The sequence below is a fragment of the Anser anser genome (genome assembly GCF_964211835.1).
Source record: "Anser anser genome assembly, chromosome: 3".
Classification (NCBI taxonomy): Eukaryota; Metazoa; Chordata; class Aves; order Anseriformes; family Anatidae; genus Anser; species Anser anser.
In genome coordinates this window covers 41,640,372-41,662,264 of record NC_139722.1, presented here as the reverse complement: position 1 = coordinate 41,662,264, position 21,893 = coordinate 41,640,372, and the positions used below count along the sequence as shown (strand labels likewise).

At 40.6% G+C, this 21,893-nt stretch overlaps 1 long non-coding RNA gene across 4 annotated transcripts in view; it reads right to left on the bottom strand.

Annotated features, from left to right (window-relative positions):
* Positions 1-3,954: 3,954 nt before the first annotated feature.
* LOC310896129 overlaps positions 3,955-21,893 on the bottom strand; it is a 32,679-nt gene continuing 14,740 nt past the window's right edge. The window contains exons 3-6 of one of the 4 annotated variants that reach the window (XR_014581207.1): positions 11,761-12,021; positions 8,758-8,859; positions 7,124-7,241; positions 3,955-4,315 (exon numbers count right to left, since the gene is read on the bottom strand). This is a non-coding gene — a long non-coding RNA (uncharacterized lncRNA). Of the gene's footprint in view, positions 4,316-5,973; positions 5,993-7,123; positions 7,242-8,757; positions 12,022-21,893 lie in introns of those variants that run through there. The other 3 variants (XR_014581209.1, XR_014581208.1, XR_014581210.1) reach the window with 3 other exon arrangements.

Sequence of the window (21,893 nt, the reverse complement as noted above, 5' to 3'; positions counted from 1 at the left end):
CTGTGAATCTGTGAATCTGTGAATGGCTAGGCCGGGGAAGAAGGCGATGGCCCAGCTGAAGTGCATCTACACTAATGCACGCAGCATGGGTAACAAACAGGAGGAGCTGGAAGCCATCATGCGGCAGGCAGGCTACGACTTGGTTGCCATCACCGAGACGTGGTGGGACCGCTCCCACGACTGGAGTGCTGCAATGTCTGGCTATAGGCTCTTCAGAAGGGACAGGCAGCGCAGAAGGGGTGGTGGCGTGGCTCTCTACATTAGAGAATCTTTTGGTGTTGTGGAACTTGAGGCTGGGAATGATAAGGTTGAATCCCTGTGGGTTAGGATCCGCGGGAAGGCCGGCAAGGCTAGCATCCTGGTCGGGGTCTGTTATAGACCGCCGAACCAGGATGAGGAGATGGATGAGGAGTTTTATAGGCAACTGACAGAAGTTGCAAAATCGTCGGCGCTTGTCCTCGTGGGGGACTTCAACTTCCCGGACATATCCTGGAAACACAACACGGCACAGAGGAAGCAGTCTAGGAGGTTTCTGGAGAGCGTGGGAGATAGCTTCCTGATGCAGCTGGTAAGTGAACCTACCAGGGGTGGTGCCCCGCTAGACCTTCTCTTCACAAACAGAGAAGGACTGGTGGGAGATGTGGTGGTCAGAAGCTGTCTTGGGCAGAGTAACCACGAAATGGTAGAGTTCTCTATTCTTGGCAAGGCCAGGAAGGGGACCAGTAAAACTGCTGTCTTGGACTTCCGGAGGGCTGACTTTGAGCTGCTCAGGACGCTAGTTGGCCGAGTCCCTTGGGAGGCGGTTCTGAAGGGCAGAGGAGTCCAGGAAGGCTGGGCGCTCCTCAAGAAGGAAATCGTGATGGCACAGGAGCGGTCCGTCCCCACGTGCCCAAAGATGAGCCGGCGTGGAAGAAGACCGGCCTGGCTCAACAGAGAGTTGCGGCTTGTGCTTAGCAGAAAAAAGAGGGTTTATAATCTTTGGAAAAAAGGGCGGGCCACTGAGGAGGACTACAAGGATGTAGCGAGGCTGTGCAGGGAGAAAATTAGAAAGGCCAAAGCTCATCTGGAGCTCAACCTGGCTACTGCCGTTAAAGACAACAAAAAATCCTTTTACAAATATATCAACGCGAAACGGAGGACTAAGGAGAACCTCCATCCTTTATTGGATGCGAGGGGAAACCTAGTTACTAAGGATGAGGAAAAGGCTGAGGTGCTTAATGCCGCCTTTGCCTCAGTCTTTAGCGGCAATACCGGTTGTTCTCTGGATACCCAGTGCCCTGAGCTGGTGGAAGGGGATGGGGAGCAGGACGTGGCCTTCGCTATCCATGAGGAAATGGTTGGCGACCTGCTACGGAGCTTGGATGTGCGCAAGTCGATGGGGCCGGATGGGATGCACCCGAGGGTACTGAAAGAACTGGCGGAGGAGCTGGCCGAGCCGCTTTCCATCATTTATCGGCAGTCCTGGCTATCGGGGGAGGTCCCAGTTGACTGGCGGCTAGCCAATGTGACGCCCATCTATAAGAAGGGCCGGAGGGCAGACCCGGGGAACTATAGGCCTGTCAGTTTGACCTCAGTGCCAGGAAAGCTCATGGAGCAGATTATCTTGAGGGTCATCACGCAGCACTTACAGGGCAAGCAGGCGATCAGGCCCAGTCAGCATGGGTTTATGAAAGGCAGGTCCTGCTTGACGAACCTGATCTCCTTCTATGACCAAGTGACGCGCTTGGTGGATGAGGGAAAGGCTGTGGATGTGGTTTACCTTGACCTCAGTAAGGCTTTTGATACCGTTCCCCACAACATTCTCCTCAAGAAACTGGCTGCTCGTGGCTTGGACTGGCGTACGCTTCGCTGGGTTAGAAACTGGCTGGATAGCCGGGCCCAAAGAGTTGTGGTGAATGGAGTCAAATCTGGTTGGAGGCTGGTCACTAGTGGTGTCCCCCAGGGCTCAGTACTGGGGCCGGTCCTCTTTAATATCTTTATCGATGATCTGGATGAGGGCGTCCAGTGCACCCTCAGTAAGTTTGCAGATGACACCAAGCTAAGTGCGTGTGTCGATCTGCTCGAGGGCAGGAAGGCTCTGCAGGAGGATCTGGATAGGCTGGAGCGATGGGCTGAGGTCAGATGTATGAAGTTCAACAAGGCCAAGTGCCGGGTCCTGCATCTGGGGCGCAACAACCCCAAGCAGAGCTACAGGCTGGGAGATGAGTGGTTGGAAAGCTGCCTGGCAGAGAAGGACCTGGGAGTACTGGTTGATATGCAGCTGAATATGAGCCAGCAGTGTGCTCAGGTGGCCAAGAAGGCCAACAGCATCCTGGCTTATATAAGAAGCAGTGTGGCCAGCAGGTCTAGGGAAGTGATTGTCCCCCTGTACTCGGCTCTGGTGAGGCCGCACCTCGAGTACTGTGTTCAGTTTTGGGCCCCTCGCTACAAGAAGGACATGGAGGTGCTCGAGAGAGTCCAGAGAAGGGCGACGAAGGTGGTGAGGGGTCTGGAGAACAAGGCTTACGAGGAGCGGCTGAGGGAGCTGGGCTTGTTCAGCCTGGAGAAGAGGAGGCTCAGGGGCGGCCTTATTGCTCTCTACAGTTACCTTAAAGGAGGCTGTAGAGAGGTGGGGGTTGGTCTGTTCTCCCACATGCCTGGTGACAGGACGAGGGGGAATGGGCGAAAGGTGCGACAGGGGAGTTTTAGGTTGGATGTTAGGAAGTACTTCTTTACCAAAAGGGTTATTAAGCATTGGAACGGGCTGCCCAGGGAGGTGGTGGAGTCACCTTTCCTGGAGGTCTTTAAAAGACGTTTAGATGTAGAGCTTAGCGTTATGGTTTAGTGGAGTACTTAGTGTTAGGTCGGAGGTTGGACTCGATGATCTTGAGGTCTCTTCCAACCTAGAAATCTGTGATACTGTGATACTGTGATACTGTGACCTCAGCTGCTCCTCATATGTCTTCCCCTCTAGGCTCTTCACCATCTTCGTTGCCCTCCTCTGGACACTCTCCAACAGTTTCATGTCCTTTTTGTATTGTGGTGCCCAGAACCACACACAGTACTCGAGGTGAAGCCGCACCACCGCAGAGTAGAGTGGGACACTCACTTCCCTCGACCGACTAGCGATGCTGTGCTTGACGCATCCCAGGATATGGCTGTCCCTCCTGGCTGCCAGGGCACACTGCTGGATCATATTCAACTTGCTGTCAACCACAACCCCCAGATCCCTCTCTGTGGGGCTGCTCTCCAGCATCTCGTCGCCCAGTCTGTACGCATAGCCAGAGTTGCCCCATCCCAGGTGCAGGACCCGGCACTTGCTTTTGTTAAACTTCATGTGGTTGTGGATTGCCCAGCTCTCCAATCTGTCCCAATCTCTCTGCAAGGCCTTTCCACCCTCATCCGAGTCCACAACTCCTCCAAGTTTGGTGTCGTCGGCAAATTTGGTCAAAACACCTTCTAGTCCTACATCCAAATCATTTATAAAAACATTGAAGAGGACTGGCCCTAAAATGGAGCCTTGAGGGACCCCACTAGTGACCATCCGCCAGCCAGATGCGGCCCCATTTACCACAACCCTTTGAGCCCTGCCCGTCAGCCAATTGCTCACCCATCGTATGATGTTTTTGTTTAGCTGTATGCTGGACATTTTGTTCAGTACGATCCTATGGGAAACCGTGTCAAAAGATCACATCAGCTGGTTTCCCTTGATCGACTAGATGGGTGATCTTATCATAAAAGGAAATCAAATTTGTTAGGCAGGACCTACCCCTCGCGAACCCATGTTGGCTGGGATATAATGCCTTCAGCCTTTTGCATTATCCTGACTTCCTTAGGCATGAGGAGAATGGCTGTAGAACGCAAACCCTTATGATTATCTACCAGTAGCATACACCTAATTTGTTACATTTATATGTATACATGCACATGTATGCACAGAAACACACTTACATGCATATTCGTGTTATTCATCCTCAGTTGAATTTAGCATGCTCCTAGGGCTTTTAGGGACCTTAGAATAATGTCTTGTCTTGGAATGTTAATATGTGTGAATAGTAAGGAATAAGACTCATAAATGCTGGCAGAAAAGGAGGACTGGCAATACAGACATAAGGTAGTAATCTCATATGTTCCTTTCTCAATTTTCTTGTCTTCAGGAGTTGTTTAGCTGGACTAAGACCACTGACCTCTTACTTGAAGGGCTACACTACAGTAGTAGTATACGCTACTTGCCTTTTCAGATTCCCCAGGCCATTTAGAAGATGAATGTTCTTGTAAAGCCGCTGAAAGAATGGTTCTTGCTTTCATTTCAGTGTTACTGGCAGTACAACCTGTTCTAGTTGAAACAAAAAAGATTTCCTTAATCTAAGGATCCTGGGGATAATATTAACATCAAATAAATACAAGAACATGTAGGAATAAGAGCAAAATGAAGTTAGACGTCATATTAGAGAAACCTACGTGTAGGACGTTGCTAATTCTTGTAAAATTTATCTGTTTCTTAAGACAGTGAATGATGAGTGGGAAGATGGTGGGTGTAGGAGACTGTCAAGTGTGCATGAAGAGAAAAAAAATGTGGTAGCAAAGGAGAGTGGAAGTATTCCAATATGCAATATTCCAAATGAACAAGTCAATCATTTCTGAAAAGTATTACTGGCCTTGATTCTGATGCTGCACTTATTGGTAAGGTTGTTCTTCATTTGCCTAAGTGCAAGAGAAGCATCACAGTCATCACACATCTAAATAAAGTCTCCATGAGATTTTCATGTTATTTTATACTTTAAACCTCTTGCAGTAGAACCTGTTTCAATAACAGAAACTTTTATAACTTGGCTATTTATGTGACTTCTGTTACACAGAACATTAGTTAACTTAAGTGCTTTTTATTTAATATTTTATAAGTATTGGATTTTTTTTTCTTCTAGTGAGTTTTATAGCTTCTATGGATTGTCATTGTGTAATATATATTAAATTTGATTAAAAGGATAGAATATGCTTAAATGAATCAATTAGCATTTTTTCTCAGTGATTTTTATTTATTATGAGGGAAGTTTTAAAACAACTGAATTATTTGAATGTTGCTAAGAAGATGTTTTGCAAGATTTTTTTTTTTCTTTCAGCTTGATTATTGTAATATTAGCTTTGTCTTCTCTTGCCATATGACTGATATTAGGAGGCTGTAGAGAGATGGGGACTGCTCTCTTCTCCCAAACACCAAGTGATAAGAAAAGAGGAAATGGCCTTAAGTTGTGGAAGGGGAGGTTTAGGTTGGATATTAGTAAAAAATTTCTTCACTGAAAGGGTTGTGAAATATTGGAACAGGATGCCCAAGGACGCAGTTGAGTTACCATCCCCGAAGGTCTTCAAAAGACATGTAGATATAGAGCATAGTGATGTGGTTTAATGATGGACTTGGCAGTGCTAGGTTACAGATTGGACTAGATGATCTTAGAGGTCTTTTCCAACCTAAATGATTCTATGATTCTTTGGTATGTCTCTATGTGCACCAAAACTACTCTGTGTGGGACCCTCACTACAGGAAGGACATGGAGGTGCTCGAGAGAGTCCAGAGAAGGGCGACGAAGCTGGTGAGAGGTCTGGAGAACAAGGCTTATGAGGAGCGGCTGAGGGAGATGGGGTTGTTTAGCCTGGAGAAGAGGAGGCTCAGGGGAGACCTTATCGCTCTCTACAGCTACCTTAAAGGAGGCTGTAGCAAGGTGGGGATTGGTCTATTCTCCCACGTGCCTGGTGATAGGACAAGGGGGAATGGGCTAAAGTTGCGCCAGGGGAGGTTTAGGTTGGATATTAGGAAAAACTTCTTTACTGAAAGTGTTGTTAGGCATTGGAATGGGCTGCCCAGGGAAGTGGTTGAGTCACCATCCCTGGAGGTCTTTAAAAGATGTTTAGATGTTGAACTTAGTGATATGGTTTAGTGGAGAACTTGTTAGTGTTAGGTCAGAGGTTGGACTAGGTGATCTTGGAGGTGTCTTCCAACCTAGATGATTCTGTGATTCTGTGAAAGTAGAAGAAGAAGGTATTATTTTTACTGTGAGCCTTTGAGTCTGCACAGAGGTAAATCTAAAGACTGTCTTGGAATAACAGTTATCTTCCCCTGAAAGATGATAAGTCATGGAAGGATTTCAAACTGTTCCATTCCTGAAAATCAAGGCATCTGAGAATAAGGTTACATAAGCTATTTTCTTTCTCCACTATCCATACTAGAATCAAAAATGTCACCTTAAGTCCTTCTTCAGGAAATTAGCACACTTAATTTTCCAGTTAAACAGCTATAGACATTAATTTACTGCTGTAAGATAAACGTAGCATAAGCCATTTCAATGCACTGCTACCATAACAAATATATTATTCCTAGTGCTCATGATGTGTTAACTTAAAGAGGAGATAATTCCCCTCATTCAAGAAAGTTGAATATGGTAATCCAGAAAGTCAAATTTGCAAAGCCTTATGTAAGAGACTGTCATAAAAATATTTTTTTCTTGTCCCCTAATATCCTCTGTCTGATTCTACTGAATGCCAAGTGCACTTAAATCCCTGCAATACTGAAAGTAGTCTGATTCTGCTAGACAAAAGGACATTATCAGCTTATTTGAAAGACTGAGAGAGATTTTATGGATTAGATAATGAGCTATTTTAAATACTGACTTTACTGTATTTGAGTAATTTTAAAACCTGCTGCATTTTTTTTTTTTCCTACCCACAAGGTAAACTCATTCATGATTTCAGTCTTAATATGTGCTTCTCAGGCACAAGCCAGAACCTAGTAGATTGCTTGCTGGCTTCTTTGCTCATGGTCTAGCTTTCTTGCTTAATTTATGATCATCTTTTTAAGAAATGATTCTTAATTGGTATGATCTTGAACAAATACTTAGTCTTTGTGTCTGAAACTAAGCACCCACATTCTGTATTTTGGCATTCTGATCTCCTAAATTCCTGAATATGTGCAGCTCCCAGGTATTCAGCATGAAGACTTTAATTTGTGTTTGGTGTCCTGTGAATCACTATGGCCTCACATATTCACTAGATGATGAATAGCTACTAGGGAAGGAATACTATTACGTTTTCTCACTAATTTCTCTCATAAAATTATCTGGTAATAATGTGAAAACAAAGCAAAACAAAATACCTGTTTATTTGATTGATTCCATGTTTATTTTCAAACAATATGCCAGTTATTTCAGCCTTAACATGTCTAAGAAGTTTTTGAAACAGCTTTATTTTTCCACTGTACTTAGGAGATTTTTCTAGAAGAAAATATATAAAATTATGATCCTTTTTGCCATATTTTAGTTTCATAGAGCTAAAGCAAGGCTGAGAAATCTTAGTGCTTACACACCTGTGATGTTTTAAATACTCTAGAAAGCATAATTTTTTGTGTGTGTTCATAATGTGTAAAAACTTACTTTTCCAGCTTACCTCCCATTCACATCTTACTTTTCTCCATTTTTGTTCCCAGCTCCCTGTTAATCATTCCAGTCCATATCATCCATAGTTTAGCCTCTCTGCTTTTCTGAATAGCATGGTTAATTCAGTGTTCATGACTGAGTGGTTCTGATTCTTCATCTTACTTTTTTTTTTTTCCATTTTTCCTTTTTTCTATTTTTTTCTTTTTTCTTTCTTATTTTTTCCCTTTCCTTTTACACTTTCTTTTCTCCTACAGATTTTTTTTATTATAATTATTTTTGTTTCTCCACATAGTAAAATCATAGATTGGAAATCCATTCACATTTCATGCATGTAAGTATATTTTCAGCTTAACTAATTGTTCTTTGGAATATATGGAACAAAGTTTATCATCTAGCGTATTTTAGGAGAGTAATTTGGAGCTAAAATATACTCAAGAGGTTGCTATTTAAATGACAAGATAACTATTTATTAAATGATGCATCTATTTTAAGACTGGAAGAATAAAGACTTTTTCTTTTTTTTTTTTTTTTTGTTTAAGTTTTCTGGAAATGTAAAGCAATAGTTTTATCCTTTCTGAATCCTGCCCCCCCCCCCCCCATTTTGTGGAATCAATAAGACAATAGCAACATTTTCTGGATTGAAAGCTCACCTCTGTTTCAGCGACAATTTTTTTCTTTGCTTGAGTCATTTCTCTGACCTTCTTTATATTCCATTTTTTATTTATATGAAATAAGACATGTGTTATTTCTCAGTTTAAATTGCTTTTTATCCATGCAGGGCAAATTAAAATGGAACTCTTAAGGGAGTCATATCATCTTGATTACCATACTAAAATAGAGGCAGGTTGCACCACTGTTCATTGACCTGTGTCTAGGAGTTCTTATTTCAGATTCTAGCTCTGTAAGTGACTTTGGGCTACTTAGTTAAGTTTTGTGTGCTTGGTTTTCTCCCTCTGAAAAACATTTATTATTTTTGGTGGTTTGTAAAACACCGTTTGTGTTTTTTGTTTTATAAACAAAAAACATCTCCAAACTATATTTATGACTGAAAAACAAACTATATTTATGATTGAAGATATCTTAATTGTAATAATGTCACTGTTTCTTGAACATTTTTTTTTGTTATATGTAAGAGTTCAAAAGGGGGCTATACAATTTTAAAAGTTCTACCTTTAGGCTAGAAAGACTGCAAAGGCTAACGTGAGCATGGGGGTTGCCTGGCCTTTTCCATCATTAGCATCATGGCCCATGGTAACCAATCTGTATCACTGAGCAATGTTTTGAGCAAAGAGCAAATGTGGAAAAACAAACATAAATAATCCCAGCCAACCCAGAAGACTAATATGAAGAGTACCTTTGTCCATTTCACTCTTGGTTTTACTTCTTCCAGGGTGATGTGTTCTTTTCTTTTACTTCAAACATTCAGCATTCGATTTTATTGCTATTTTAATGGACTCTAAATGTCATAGAAGAATGTCATTCAGTCAGAGAAAGCTACATTTCCTCCTTTCAATATGTAAAAGTTTGGCCCACAGAAACAGGCAAAACAAAGCAAAAACAAACATACAAATAAGAACTTTCAGGAGGAAGTGGTACATTCCCTTCTGGGGAGGGGGGCAATAGCATGCACCCATCAAGTATAACCAAGGAAAATAAGAAAGAAGACAGCCCTCTACAGTTCTGACAGAAGAGCCTCAACCTCAGTGACTAAAAACTATCAAGGGCTTTTCCTATCTTCACTGACTACATCACAGCAGATCCATGATATTGTATACCAAGAACTAATTTGGGACATAAATGTAAAGACCAGGAGTTTTTTTATTTGCAGAAGATCATGTGTAACAGTTCAACACGAGCACAATGTATGCTCTTAATAGATGAATTTAGCAAAATTTTGTTTCAAAGTTAATGCCCAGCTTGATGTGTCTGTCTTCTAAACACTCCCATCACAGCAACCTTAAATAGTCTAGTGTGTGTATAAGTATATATAGAAATGTTCCATAACAACAAAGGAGAATAGAGAAGCTTACTTCTAAGATAAATATCTCAAGTTAGCAATATGATTTTTCTCTTACAATTTCAACTATAGATCCATCCTGAACAAATGCTCATTTTGCTTCTCCCTTTTTCACCTTCCTCTTTGGGATTTCAGCTTATGTTCTATTTCTCCTTAGTTCATTGTATTATTTTAACTTAGTGACACACAGAGTATCTGTATTCCAACCTTTACTTAACTATCTGAGCTATGAGAATGAGAGCTGGTTGAATGTCTTACAAGATGTACAACTATTGATTGTGTATGTGTGCGTGTACTTAATTTTCTAAAAATATCAGCATCAAGGGAATTGTGAACAACTTGGACACCTTTTATCTCTTAGTTTTATTTGTTATATTTGAAGATATATGTGTTCTTTGGCCATTAAGTTTTCATTCCATTCTTTAATACAGCTGAGGATAGAACTCATTAATCATAGGCCAGACTGGAGAACTATAGTTATAACTCTTAAGTTTCAGAGTAGTAAACAGAAATTTTTTTAATATAGAAACAGATTCAGTCAGTCAATGAAAAGCTATCCTTACTGCCTTCCATTACATATCACTCTCTTCTTTCAATTCAATAACTGATCTGATACTCAATCTTTCTATATAAAAATTAAAAAACGCTATTTGTACAGTATTCAATATGCTAAACACCTACTTAGTAGCTAAGATGCACATTATGCAAATAACAGTCCTTATTATTTATTTAATACAAATTATAACTGATCCTGTATTGGAAAGTAGAAATAGAAGTACTTTATTTATATGTACAAATGAATATGTGTATAAATGGCTCTGCGTATAAATAAGAGGTAATTAAAAAAGATTTTTTAACACAAAAAAGTAATAATTATGCATGATAAAGTATGGTCAGATACAGAAAGCAGAGATTCCCTGGCAAATCCTGTATCTCAGAGTCATCAAACATTTTTAAATAAATGCACGTTATGATACTTAGATTTTTGCTTTCCTAAGTGTTGGTATGGCTGTGTAGGTAGTCAGATTTCCATGAGAGCACAGGTACATTTGAGTCAGGGTAATGAACAGAATTAGTCATAACCATTTATATTAATACTACTAGGTTGTTTCTGTTACTTCTCACTTCCACCTTTCCACATTTATGTTCATGTTTTCTTTTCCCTTTATTTTCTTAATCAGGGTATCTCTCTCCCATTGATAAAGTAGCTTAGTCATTTTACTTTTATCAGTTTGAAAGAAGGAAGGATGCCTGCAGCATGTGATCAGATCAGTCACTAAGCAATCTACTAGCAATTCTCCTGTGGACAAACAATGTTTGCTGGTGAAAAAGCCCCACTCACTCCCCCACCCAAGTAATCACGTAGTCATAATTTCTTTACTATTAGCAATATATGTAAGTAATAACCCCTTATAAAAATAATTTGAAGTCTCTGACTCATACCAATGTACCTCATTATAACTATTATATTTAATGACTTTCTGATCAGAAATCTTATTTGTTGTATGTTATGTTGTCATACTAGTGATTTTTTTCATTATTTTCTGCTGTCTCTTTGACTTTTCAGGTTATCATTGTTCTGTTAAAACCAACTTTTCAAGCTTGTCTTCCATTACATAGGATACAAACTAATTGTTGTCTTTGTCAAGCTAATTGCTTTCTTTTTCAAGAGCCGTCATGCCCTATCATCATTTCATCTCTTGCTTCCCTTTTGACTTAAGAAGTTAGGCCACACGTGATTTGCTTATACGGACATACTTTGGTGCCTTTAGATTCTAGTACATACTTTCCTACACAGGAAATACTGTTTATTCAGAATTAGAGACACTTAATTCATCGTGTACACTGACTGAACTTTTTCGGAAATCCCTGTCTACTAGAGACAGTAGAAACTGCTTTTGGAATGCTGACAATGTTGAAACTAAGGTACCTTTAAAATGGGAATGGGAAACTGCCCTGTTTATGTTACAGTTTGTCTGGAAACTAAATCAGAGCTGGTGCAACCCTAAACTTGGAGCAGTCTGAGATGAACACAATGACAGATGGCAAATAGGGTCTGTCTTTATAGCCCTATAGCACAAAGTGGATGAGGCAGCTCTAGTCTATTTAGTTGTTGACATTTTCATGTGAGGTAAGTCAAACACAAGCAAGACTATTATCAGGCTGCTGGCTGAAATATGTAAGTCACTGAAAAATCTCTCTTTCATATTTCCCATTTACTGAGGAAACCCTTAACCAAATCATTTTAAACTATATCATTACCCTTGACTCCAGTGTTACTGAAAGGCAAATGGCACTGTGGGAAAAATATACCTTCCTAGGCAACTAACAGAGTGATACCTCATTTTATCAGGGATAGATCTTGCATGTCACGGTAATTCTTGCATCAATGACATCCAGGTTGGAAATACAAAGGCATCCTGAAAATATTGTTCTTGGATGAAGCAGATAATCTTCTTAAGCTTCACAGGTTGATGCAAACAGATCACCTGTTATGTTTTTCTCTCTATTCCAGTTTACTATTTAACAAAAAGAATATTTTTTTTCAGTGGGATCAACCTCAGACACTTCAGAAATTCCTATCTGAGGAACAGCTGCACTCTGTAATGACAAATAAATAAAAAGTATGTTAATCATCAATTAAGTCATAGCTTTCTCATTAATAGAATGTTAGGCTTAGTTACAGTAACAGTACATTCTCAACACAGAAAAATAATTATTGAATCTAACAGTATTTAAAGATAAATTCAAAACTTATCTTACAAATTTGGCTTTCCAAGAGTTAGTTGGTTACATTTGTACATAGAATCATAGAATATCCCGAGTTGGAAGGGACCCATAAGGATCATCAAGTCCAACTCCTGGCACCGCACAGGTCTGCCCAAAAGTTCAGACCATGTGACTAAGTGCACAGTCCAATCTCTTCTTAAATTCAGACTGGCTTGGTGCAGTGACTACTTCACTGGGGAGCCTGTTCCAGTGTGCGACCACCCTCTCGGTGAAGAACCTCTTCCTGATATCCAGCCTAAACTTCCCCTGCCTCAGCTTGACACCATTCCCGCAAGTCCTGTCACTGGTGATAACAGAGAATAGGTCGGTGCCTACCCCTTCCTCTCCCCCTCGCGAGGAAGCTGTAGACTGCGATGAGGTCCTCCCTCAGCCTCCTCTTCTCCAGGCTGAACAGGCCAAGTGACCTCAGCTGCTCCTCATATGTCTTCCCCTCTAGGCTCTTCACCATCTTCATCGCCCTCCTCTGGCCACTCTCCAACAGTTTCATGTCCTTTTTGTATTGTGGTGCCCAGAACCACATACAGTACTCGAGGTGAAGCCGCACCACCGCAGAGTAGAGTGGGACACTCACTTCCCTCGACCGACTAGCGATGCTGTGCTTGACGCATCCCAGGATATGGCTGTCCCTCCTGGCTGCCAGGGCACACTGCTGGATCATATTCAACTTGCTGTCAACCACAACCCCCAGATCCCTCTCTGTGGGGCTGCTCTCCAGCATCTCGTCGCCCAGTCTGTACGCATAGCCAGAGTTGCCCCATCCCAGGTGCAGGACCCGGCACTTGCTTTTGTTAAACTTCATGTGGCTGTGGATTGCCCAACTCTCCAATCTGTCCCAATCTCTCTGCAAGGCCTTTCCACCCTCATCCGAGTCCACAACTCCTCCAAGTTTGGTGTCGTCGGCAAATTTGGTCAAAACACCTTCTAGTCCTACATCCAAATCATTTATAAAAACATTGAAGAGGACTGGCCCTAAAATGGAGCCTTGAGGGACCCCACTAGTGACCATCCGCCAGCCAGATGCGGCCCCATTTACCACAACCCTTTGAGCCCTGCCCATCAGCCAATTGCTCACCCATCGTATGATGTTTTTGTTTAGCTGTATGCTGGACATTTTGTTCAGTACGATCCTATGGGAAACCGTGTCAAAAGATCACATCAGCTGGTTTCCCTTGATCGACTAGATGGGTGATCTTATCATAAAAGGAAATCAAATTTGTTAGGCAGGACCTACCCCTCGCGAACCCATGTTGGCTGGGATCAATGACTGCATTGTCCCACAGGTGCGTTTCAATAACTTCAAGGATCATCCTCTCCATAATTTTACCATGCACTGACGTGAGACTGACAGGCCTGTAATTGCTACGGTCTTCTTTCTTACCCTTCTTGAAAATTGGCACAACATTTGCCAGCTTCCAGTCCAATGGGACCTCTCCCGATTCCCAAGACCATTGAAAAATAATTGAGAGTTCCCACGATGACATCTGCCAGCTCTTTAAGCACCCTGGGATGAATCCCATCCGGACCCATGGACTTGTATGGATCCAGGTGGAGCAGCAAATCCCGCACATGTTCAGGGTCGGTTGGGAGTCTGTCACTCCCACCGTCATGGTCCTCCAGCTCAGGGTACCCTGGGTCCCGAAGCCCATCATCAGTGTTGAAGACAGAGGCAAAGAAGGCGTTAAACGTCTCTGCTTTGCCTATGTCATTGTCTATGTGGAGACCCTTCCCATCTAGTAGCAGACCTATGTTTTCTTTGGTTCTCCTTTTTCTGTTCACATATTTAAAAAAACCTTTTTTATTGTCTCCCACAGACATGGCCAGCTTCATCTCTAGTTGGGCTTTGGCTACACGAATTTTCTCCCTACAAACACGAACAGCATCCCTGTATTCCTTCCTTGTCACCTGAGCCTCCTTCCAGCGGCTGTACGCTTTCTTTTTTCGCCTAAGCTCCAGTAGAAGATCCCTAGTCAGCCAGGCTGGCCTTCTGCCCCAGCTGCCTGCCTTCTGATATTTTGGAATCGCCTGATCTTGTGCTTTTAGGAGGCAGTGCTTAAAGATTGACCAGCACTGATGGACGCCAATGCCTTACATGTTTGTATCAAGATCTATGTACCTATATATTCATATTACAATTTCATACATACATATCATAATATACACATATTGCTATATATTAACAATTTATTATATTATAATTCATATTGTGTCATATCTATTATGTATGCATGCAATAAACACATACAAGTAATTCCTTTTATTATCCAGTGAAAGAACAGAGATAGAGTCATACTGTGATTTTAGGAAGGAACTCTTTGTAGTGGGTTTACGTGGCAAGGTTTTCGTAGCAGGGGGCCATAGGGGTGGCTTCTGTGAGAAGGATCTAGAAGCTGCCCCATGTTTTGTAAGGGCCCCACTGCTGACCAGAGCTGAGCCAATAGGTGATGTTGTTTTGCACCTCTGTGAGAACATATTTAAGACAGGGAAAAAAAACGCTGCGCCACACAGCAGCTGGGAGAGTGAGAGGAGTGAGGAACAGCCTTGCAGGCGCCAAGGCCAGTGAAGAAGGAGGGGGAGAAGTGCTCCAGGCGCCGGAGCAGAAGTCCCCTGCGGCCTGTGGTGAGGACCATGGTGAAGCAGGCTGTCCCCCTGCAGCCCATGGAGTACCACGGTGGAGCAGGGTTCCACGCTGCAGCCCGTGGAGGAGACCACAGTGGAGCAGGTGGACCTGCACTGATGGAGACTGCGGCCTGTGAAGGACCCCCAGTGGAGCAGATGGCCCTGCACTGATGGAGGCTGTGGCCTGTGGAAGACCCCTGCCAGAGCAGATTCCGGGCCAGACCTGTAGCCCATGGAGAGGAGACCACGCAGGAGCAGGTGACCTGGCAGAAGCTGCTGCTTCAGGTTAGAGCAGTTTGCTCCTGAGGGATGGACCCTGTGGTATGGACCCATATCTGGAGCAGTTCTTGAAGAGCTGCTGCCTGTGGGCAGCCCACGCCCGATCAGTTCAGCAAGGACTGCATCCTGTGGGAGGGACCCCACAGCACAGGGGACAAGAGTGACTGAGAAGGGGTGGCGGAGAAGAAGCGCTATAGACTGACTATAACCCCCATTCCCCCGTTCCCCTGCGCCACTCGGGGGGCCGAGGTGGAAGATGGTGGATGGAGGGGAAGGTGCTTTTGGTTTCTTTCCTTTGTTTCTCACTTCTCTAGCTCCTTAGTAATAGGTAATAAATCTAACTATCTCCCTATGCTGAGTCTGTTTTGTCCGTCATGATAATTAACTGTGCGATCTCCTTGTCCTTATCTCAACCCTTGAGCCCTTTTCATTGTATTTTCTCCCCGTTCCTCTTTGAGGAGGGGGAGTGAGAGAGCGGTTGTGGTGGAGCTCGGCCGCCCACCTGAGTAAAACCACCACACTCTTGAAAGACTATAGGAGCAATCACCACAAAATGTGGCTGAGTCCAAGAACATGCATTATATTGGACTAGGGACAGTGAGCAGTGAGTTAAGGGTTTCTTTTTTTTTTTTTGGGGGGGAACAGTAAGATAGCTTTGAGAGATCAGAAATATGGAACTCCTGATTAAAAAGTAAGTCTGGAGAAATGTTCCCTTTTTACTACCTTATATACTTACTATCAGACTTTTGTATCACATTTTAGATATAAATCAATGGACAACAGACATAGGACAAATCAGAAGCATTAGTCTTTGCCAATAAGATGACCCACCAGTCAAGGAGCTTTAAACTAGGAATAAACAAGAAGGGAGATGACAACCAAAAATCCAATGAGGAAATGACAGACTAGGCTAGCAAGCTAAATGTGCAGGATAATGTGCACAGACTATATCTCCCAAAGGGTTACAGATGGTGTAATGTCTGTGTTGCTATTCAGAAGAATCTTGAAAGGCTGAAGAAATGAAGCAACCAGAATCTCATAAAGTTTAGTAAACAGAAATGCAAAGTCCCACACTTGGGAAAGAATAACCATGTGCACCAGTACAGGCTGGGGTCTGGTTGGGTGAAAAACTGCTTGGCAGAAAATGACTTGAGAGTCCTGGTGGACAAAAAATTGAACTTATTTCAGTGATGTGCCCTTGTAAAACAACAGCATCCTGGTCTGCCTTAGGAAGACTATTGCCAGCAGATCAAGTAGTGTGATCTTCCTTCTTTCAAGAAGGAAGAAATATGTTGAGAAACATGTAAAATGTTTTGAAACACATAGAATGCTGTATCCAGTTCTGGTCTCTCCATTGCAAGAGAGGCAAGGAGTTAGTGGAGTGAATCCAGAATGGGCCACAAATATGCTTTAGGGACTGGAGTAACTGCCACATGAGGAAAGGCTGAGCGTTGGGACTGTTCAGCCTGGAGAAGAGAAGGCTTAAGGGTGATCCTATCAATATATATACCTGATGGGAAACTGTAAAGAAGATAGAGTCAGACTCATCTCAGTGATATTCAGTGAAAGACCAGAAGCAATAAGCATGGAGAAAATACAAGAAATTCCATGTGGACATAAGAAGCTTTTTTCCTGTTTGGAATGTCAACCACTAGAACAGGTTGCCCTGATGGGTTGTGGACTCTCATCCTTGGAGATACTCAAAAGACAAGACTTTTGAAAGCAACCTTTAGTAGCCGATCCTGCTCTGCGCAGGGACTAGATGATCTCCAGAGGTCCCTTGCAAGCCCATCTGTTTTGTGAAGACACTATTACTCTTAAGGAATTTACACTTCCAGGTTACATTCCAGATCAATCTAGACCTATTTCTAAGAAACTAATGAATGTTTCCATGACCAAGAGTCCATGTATATTATGGAGGTCTCAGTAAAAGGCATTGAAATTAAAAATCAGAAAGAAAGAACTCAAAATAGGACAAGGAGAGACATCCTTTAGAAAATCACTGTTTGACTGTGTTCTTGAATATGTCAAGACAATTTCAAGACACTTCTGCTGCTGAAGGAGAAAACACTAACATTTTCACATTTCCATTGTGTGGTATAGGACAAAGAGGACAACTTAGTACAACAAAGACACAGGTATCCTTCAGTCCCACAGTGAAACAACTATTACAGATCACTTTTGATTGCTCAGCCCAGACTCTTTCTAGAAATAGGAATTTCAGATGGGTGTGTATATATATGTGTGGCTTTTAATAAAAATACCAAGTGCTAGAAATGCAGCCCTCATTAGGAAAGGGACATTCTTTTCTGAAACAGTACATAGGCTGTTGACTGTTCTGCATGAACAGGTGAAAAATAACAAATGCTTGGAGAAGAAGTGAGAGGGTTGCTGATGAAGGAATGTAAAATTTGTTTGTCATTTATTGCTACTAGAATCAGTCTTTGATTACCTTAGAGCAATATGAGGTCATTGAAAAGATAAAAAATATGTTTATGTTATCACCATTCTTTTTATTCTTTTGAACATTTAATAAATAGATGTTATTTATAGGGAAGAAAGACCCCCATCTTCTATTTCCAAATAGTAAAACACCGCAGAAAATCCAACAAAGGGAATCGATCCTGCAAGTTACAGTCTGCTACTCCGTTCCACTCTAGAAAGACCAGGGTTACCACAAGGAAGAGCAACTCTCTGGAGATCTGAAGGAAAAGGAGCAGGTGTCTTTGAAAGCATCAGTAATGGTCAATAAGAAGAATTGGTTTAAAATAATCTTCCCAGGGGAAGAAAATATAACCTGATTGGCATAAAAGCAAATGAGAGTGTAATCAAAGACATCTGCATATTGGAATACCCCTTTCCTTCCTGAATTGCAGAGATTTTTTACTAATGTTAGATAAAAATTCTTATTCCCTCAGTTCCTGTCGGTTTGCATATAATTGTTAGAAGACAAGGTTTCTATTTTTTAAGGGACAATGAATTCAAGAAGTCTGACTTTTCTTTATCATTTCTTTATATATATATTTTAAAAAAAAAAAGACAAAGAAAAATAATTTCAAACTTTCTTTCTGTGTTGCCCAACTCCCTGTTGATATGCAGATACTCTGACTTGAAAATGTTGCTAAGCAATGTATATATATATTTTTTTTTTATTTTTTTTTTCTATAGAAATAACAGTCTGAGATCTTCCACGGGAATCTCAAATTCCAGTATGGCACCCAAACACATTAAAATGGTTAATGACCAGAGGAAAACTAATTGACTCTTGAGAACAGCTTATAATAACACCAAACAAATATCTATCAAGTTTTATCTTGTCATTTTGATCCCATTAATCTATGCACTCTTGCATTTTATCCCTTTCTGAAAGTTTTTCCAGAGTTCGTTCTTTCTGCATCTCAAGAGCGATTTATAGCTCTTTCCATATTGCCCGTTTTGGTAGTCTGTTCAATATTTTGACCCGTCTCTTTATTAAGCACCTCTGGATGAAATGCATTTAAGCTACTCACTTCACTAAGTGTCATCCTTTTCATTTTTGAATTTTTTATACACTGTTGTCTGAGTGGTTTATGACCATCAATTATTTCTTTATTCTTTTATTCTGGGTATAAATACAGTCACTGTATTCACAAGAGCACCTCCATATCACTGCTATATTCACTTAGGGTATAAGCACCATGTTTGCTACATTTCAGTGAATTATAACAACCCTAAAGTTTTAAGAGCTAAATCCACAAAGGTGTCTGAGCCTCAGGAATGCAACATCCTTTTCTTATGTATTCTGCCACCCTGGGAAATCTACATTGCTAATTGATAGACATAGCCTTAACAACACTGAGGAAAAATTATTGTCTTGTAATAAGATTTGGGACTGGGGAGTTGGGGACGGAGTTGGGATTGTTCTGCCTGGAGAAGAGAAGGCTGTGGGGATACACTATAGCCTTCTGGCGTCTGAAGGGGGCCTACAAGAAAGATTTAGGTTATAGTTAATGGGTTATACACAAGGACCAGTTTGGTGATCATTCATGAGAACAGTTGCTACTATCAACTAGTATTAGTATTATTAGTAGTATTTCCAACTAGTAGTGTCTCCAACTAGTATTAGTTGGAAAGAGCTTAAAGATGCAGATGCCTCCTAGCAGTTCAGCTGTTAAACGACATTTGTGACAAGCAGTAGGGATGGTACTGGGAACTTGCATATCCAAGTAGTTTGAGTACCAGCTGACTGAAAACACCATGGATTGAGGTTCTAAATCCAAATCCAAAGGTTGCAATTAAATCCCTCAAAGAGTCTAACCTTAAAATGACAAGCTCTTTAATTGTTAAAGTGTCTAAAAATCGTTAAAGTCTAAAATCCTCTAAATCACATAGATAAGGCCTAAGATTTTCCAAAGCTTTTCTTATATTTGCTGTTTTAATTACATTTTCTTACCAGTTATTAATTCATTAGCATTTTAAAAGATAATTCATTAGCATTTAAAAATGTTTACAATCTTTAAATTCCTTTGTCTTCTACAAATTCAGTTTTCTCAATGATCTTCTGCAGCTGCTGGTAATTTTTACCTATATAATGTATTTAGCTTTTTTTAAGAGTTTAAAATAGGGACTTAATATCAGAAAAATAGACTCTAGCCATTTCTATAACAATAATTTCCTGTCTGTCATTAGCAAAACTGCTTCATGGCCTAGTTTCTCTAGTATTAATTAGTATTCACTGCTCATTTCTTAAAAGGTTTAATTTCCTAGTGTTTTTGGAAAAGAATTTTTAAAACTAGTGTAAAGTTTTTTAATAGTTCAGATTACTATTTAAAATGAAAATGCTAATAGGCTCATAATGGATGTGACCAAGAAATTATTTTATTCTTTTTTATTGTTTTATCAAATCAGGGAGCCTGCAGCCCCTGTCAAATCTTATTCCCTGCATTATAAGATCATCATGTTGCTTATTTTTATTACTGAACTTGACAAAGTAGAAGATTTATTTTATTTTATTTTATTTTATTCTATTTTATTCTATTTTATTCTATTTTATTCTATTTTATTTTATTCTATTTTATTCTGTTATTTTATTCTATTTTTTTCTATTTTATTTTATTTTATTATGAAAAAAATATCAATTTTTAAAGATAAATTTTATAAACCAAAAACGTGAAGACATAATTGAGAATAATTTTGTCCTATTGCTAGATCAACTTGACCTATTACCACTTTTCTGCTTATGTTGCTCTACAGTCCAGCTGAGTCCTTTCCTTTTTACTTGCTTCTTAATTATATATATATTTTTTTCTTTTTTACTTTCCTTCCAGAACATTAGTTGGTGTTAAGAATAACAAACAATTTAAGTACCCTTTTTGTCTCAGGAGTCCAGTGATTTTAAGATCCTCTGATGATTTTATCCTTTCAACCTAAAAATTTCAACAATGGCAACATTTCTAACATTTTCTGCCATCAAATTTTATGTTTAAGCTTTCATCTCAGTTTCCTTAGTTAACATTTAAGATACTGCTTTAGGCTGCCTGCAAGGTTTGTATTATCAAGCCTAAATGAAGTAAATATTGTGATATGAACATATTTTTTTTTTTTTTTTTTAATAATCCACATCAAGTAATTCTATATCCATGTTTCAGAAAAGGACAAAGAAACAAACAACAACAAAAGCTAAGAAGCTTCCACTCATTCTTCTCCATTTCTCTGTTAAAGGCTGTTGGAGGTACAGTTGATTCATATGTCCTTAGGGTTATGATTTCTGAGACAACAGAATTAAACACTGTTCTAATACTTTCATTCTATTGTCATTAAAAAGGTATTTTCTGGAATCTCTTCCTGTTAGCAACACAGTTGTCTCAGTTATAAAAAGGATATAAAAACCTTTCAGTTAGGAAAAAGCCTTTTCTAGTCATGTTTGTGTCAAAGACATTCCAAGACAATACACCTTGTCAGTTGATAGGTTCATGGTACATTCATTATTTCTCATTCTGTAAGAGGAACTTTTTTTTTTTAAGTGATTGCTGATGCTTTAATATTTATGATGTTTTTAGACAGAATAACTTATTTCATTATTGCAAATTAGCAAGTACTGAATCAAAGAAAAAGGAATAAAATAAAGTAAAATAAAATAAAATACAATACAATACAATACAAATAATAAAAACTGTGACTTTAATGTAATTCAGAAGCTCAGATCCAAACCTGTATTCCTGAAAATTTTCACTTAGTTGCTTTCTAAATATTGAGGCATCTGATCTCTGGAGGGTTTTCAGTTTTTATAAAAACATTTCCTTAGTCTGACATAAGTACAAAGTCCTTCTCTTTTGATGGGAATAAACTGTTTCTATGTATGTTGTGGTTTAACCTGGCTGGCAGCTAAACACCACACAGCCGTTCGCTCACCCTCCCCCCTCCCTCTCTGGGATGGGGGAGAGAAACGGGAAAGTGAAGCCGGTGAGTTGAGATAAAGACAGTTTATTAAGACAGGAATATAATAATATAAGGAATATAAGGAATATAATAATAACAATAATAATAATAGTGATAATGATAATAGTATTAATAATAATAATGTGTAAGAAACAAGTGATGCACAATGCAATTGCTCACCACCCGCTGACCGATGCCCAGCCTATTCCCGAGCAGCCGGCCCCCCCACCCCAGCCAGCCACCCCTATATATTGTTTAGCATGACGTCAGATGGTATGGAATACCCCTTTGGCCAGTTTGGGTCAGCTGTCCTGGGTCTGTCCCCTCCCAGCTCCTGCTGCACCCCTAGCCTGCTCGCTGGCAGGACAGAG